The sequence below is a fragment of the Octopus bimaculoides genome, chromosome 4 (assembly GCF_001194135.2).
Source record: "Octopus bimaculoides isolate UCB-OBI-ISO-001 chromosome 4, ASM119413v2, whole genome shotgun sequence".
Taxonomy (NCBI): Eukaryota; Metazoa; Mollusca; class Cephalopoda; order Octopoda; family Octopodidae; genus Octopus; species Octopus bimaculoides.
The window spans coordinates 115,391,724-115,395,994 of record NC_068984.1 but is presented as its reverse complement, the minus strand read 5'-3'; positions in this window follow the sequence as shown (position 1 = coordinate 115,395,994).

Below are 4,271 nucleotides of genomic sequence, written 5' to 3'. Positions count from 1 at the left end.
TTTCTGCTTTGTTTTCGCCCCCCTCGAAAAGAAAAAACTCTACATTTGTATTTTGTCCCCTCTGTGTTGAGCCCTGTGTGGCTAATAAAGAAACCTATCTATCTATCTATCTATCTATCTATCTATCTATCTATCTATCTATCTATCTATCTATCTATCTATTTGTCTGTTTGTTTGTCTGTTTGTTTGTCTGTCTGTTTGTCTGTCCGTTTGTCTGTCTGTTTGTCTATCTGTCTGTCTATATCTAGTATGTTGGAGCAACGGAAGACCCATTAAAGACCTGGTTAAATAACCACAGATCCTGGTGTGGCGTATCATTATATCATTAACCAGCTATATTCGGCAATTAAAAGAGGAAGGAACTCCACACAAAATTAACTGGAAGCTTGCACCATACCTAGCGGAAGCAGACGGTGAAAATTTTGCTTAATCGAGAGGATAATGATCCTAAAACGTTTGCATGATCCGCGTGCCGTCAAGAATTTAAATGTGAAATCTTTAGCCTCAATCCACATGATAGAAAATTCATTTTAGAAACGTGGTTTCCGGCTGCGGACAAGAGAATGGAAATAACGTACGCAGACACGGCTGACCAACTTTGGCCATACCTGGAATCATACAAGGGGAGGCAACTCTTCTTGCCCCCTGAGAAAGCACTCTCTATACGATCCTGAAGGGCCGTACCCTTCCCTGCCGCCGTTAAGTAGATTACTTAAACTTCGGCTACTATGACTAGACTTGGGATGAATATCGGAGTGGTTTCCCGTTGTCTTCTCCAGGCAGGTGGAATTTGAACTCAGAACGCAGAGTGCTGGAAGATATACTGTAAAGCATCTCTGTCGACGCACTAGTGATTCTGCCACTCTCACATCAGTAGATTGAAGTGTCTTGCTCAAAACCGCAATGTGGCGCCGGGCTCGGGAATCGAACCCACGATGTAGCGATCGTGAATGCAATACCCTAATCACTAGGCCACACTTCACACACACACACACACACACACACACACACACACACACACACACGATGTATGTATCTATGTGTATGTGGGTCTTTGTGTCTGCGAGTGTCACTCACCACCACTTGACAACCGATGTTAGTTTGTTTATGTTCCCATAATCTAGTGGTTCGGCAAAAGAGAAATAGAACAAGTACCAAACAAAAGAAGAAAACTAAGTATTGCGGTCGATTTATTCCACTAAGCCTTGCCTCAGCACGACCGCAGTCAAACGACTGAAACTAGTAGAATAATAAATAAAAAAGGCCTTTGGAAAATAAGTGTAGTTCTATTCACCGGATATGATAGTGCTCACTTGTACGTGTATGTCTACATGTACATTTATATATGTGTGAATATTTTCTGTGTATGTATGCGGTTTGCGAGCATGCGTGTGTTTATATGTGTATGTGTAAGTGATGAAAGTACTGTACAAATTAGGATAATTTACTTAGCCTTCATTATTGATCTCAAATTCTCACACTAACATAGAGCTGATCACCAGTTGAGTATAATCTGAGTTTTGCTTATGGCATGAATGTTTCTCTTGAAAATATCTGTAGTTTATTTCTTCCGATGAAGAGCAAAGTGTATCAGTCGTGATTCGACGGTGCAAATATATATCTTGCGACAACTAAATGTAGGGTTGAGGAAGGAACGTGTAGGGGTTAGTGGGAATGCTGAGTGTAGTCAAAGATGTAAAAGGGGACGCGAATGGGTGTTGCAAGATGTTGAGGTTAACTGAAAATTGAAAAAAAGTTTTTGTTGGGGCGAAAAATATAAACATATAAACACAGAACATAGAGAGACAAAAATGACGAGAGGAGAGAACGGACATATTAAAAGTGTTACACTAAGTATATACCACCCTTCTTATGATAATTACCTCACGAAAGCACGCGCGTCGTAACTCTGTATTCATACGCCGATGTTCATACACACTGAAACACAGTGAAACGTGTAGAAAGACAACACGACTACACATAAAGCATTCAAGATGCATAGATACATCAACACACACACACACATGTACATTTATGACCATAAACAGACAACAACTGAAAAAAAATTGAAATACGGACTGTTTATTGTAGTATTGCATTATGTGAAAAAAAACAAAAAAACAGAGTAATGTCTTTGTTTAAGATGTACTGTGTTTCTTTAGTAATCCGTATCGTTTAGACATTTAGTGAAATAAGTACATTTTAGTAAGAAGTAACCTGTAGAAAAATATCTTTCTTTAGCTTATCGAGTTGGCAGAATCGTTAGAGCGTTGGGAAAAAAAACTCAGTGTTAAAATGTTATGGTTTGTAAGACTGCCCATTAAAACTGTGAGTTGGTAAAACCGTCAGCACATTGGACAAGATGTTTAGCGGCATTTGTTCCGGTCTTATGTTCTGAGTTCAAATCTCATCTGGGTCAACTTTGCCTTTCATTCTTTCGGGGTCGATAAAATAAAGTACCGGGGTTCGACTACATCCCTCTTTTCAATATTGTTGGCCTTGTACTTATACCAGAAATCATTATTTTAGTTTTTTTTTCTTCGTTAATAATTTTCTACTTTACCACATAATTATAACTTTCCTTTAAAAAATTCTTCATAATTAAACAAATCCTGGAAACATATTATTCATCTTGATATTGTTCGATATATAAATCATCATATATTCATTCTGAAATCTCTCTGTAATGCGCAGATGGTTTGTTCCCATCGACTTCCTAAGACCATTTTCAGAGCATAGTGACAGAAGGAAACAGAAGTACGTAGAACGTCAGAGAATGGAAGTGTGCGTAGTTTTGAAAATTGGTTAAACAACTCTTGGGAGCAGAGTCATTTTTTCTAATAAAGGTATATTTTTGAATGATATTCACATATCCAACGAAAATAACAAAATCAAGAGCGAGCATTGATAGCAGACATTGTTGTTTCTAAAAAAAATTCTTTTATACGTACATACGTACATGGTGGTGGTTGTCTACTCCTTCCACAGAGTTTGACAACCTCTTGTACCTACACCTTAGCCCTTTCATGGCGTCTGATGTGGATTTTTAAACCAGACAATGTTTTGAAAAAACACCCGCACAGATTGCACCTCTGATTTGAACTACCAATACCTGCAGGTAAGTTCTGCTCATTGTGGATCTTAACATGTCTTTTAAGACCCCCACTGGATTTGCAAGCCTTCTGGCATACACCACATTCAAACGTGTGAATACATTCAAATGTATGAACATACGTACATACATTCATTCATTCATACATACATACATACATACATGCATACATCTCTCTCTCTCTCTCTCTCTCTCTCTCTCTATATATATATATATATATATAATACAAATAATATATGAGTATATGCATATATACGTACATGTATGTACATACCTACATTTACATGTATATATAGATGCATATCTGGGTACAGGACGTCACAAGAAAACGTGGACAAAATGAAAAACAGAGCATAAACAGAGTACAGAAAACACCCAGGCCACATAGAGAACATTTCCTTCATCAGCTGCCACCATTCTAAAACTAAGCGTTTCGAAGAGTTAGGACAGGACGCATTGTTAGAATGGCTCTTCCTGTGGAAACAAATTAAATTTGTAGTGCGGAGGAATATCGTGGCGAACAGAAAACATGACAGGAAAACGAACAGTGAAAATAAACAAGAAGGGCTAGTAGGACCAGACGTGAAATATATATATAAGCAATATTAAATCTCTGAACGAGATATAAACAGTAGCAACACGACATCGTGAAGTATATTTGTCACCTAAATGTGGATGACCCATAAGGGACGTGTATATATATATATTATTAGCCTTAGGAGAGCCTCTCATTACACTCTTGATGCATAAAAGCACACCTAGATCGTAGCAGACAGAATTTGTCTGTCATGGGCGTCGTAATTCCCATATTACGTGCCTTCAACCTATTGGACCTCTTCAGTGAGAACCACCGATCACCGCATGCCAGTGGAATCTCGCTGCTACGATATATAAAACATCAGCATCTTTTTAGACGTTGATGTCGAAAATAGCCAGTAGGCTTATCAAAAATTAATTATTAGTGACAGAAGCAGTATTAATACCAAAAGGTAAACATTATATCTATAAAAGAACACACGTTACAAGACAGTCACGTTAAGTTGGCTATAATACTTCCGTCGCTAATAATTAATATATAAATCATACACATACACATACATATACATACATGCATATATACATATATATATATACACATACATATATAATATATATAATA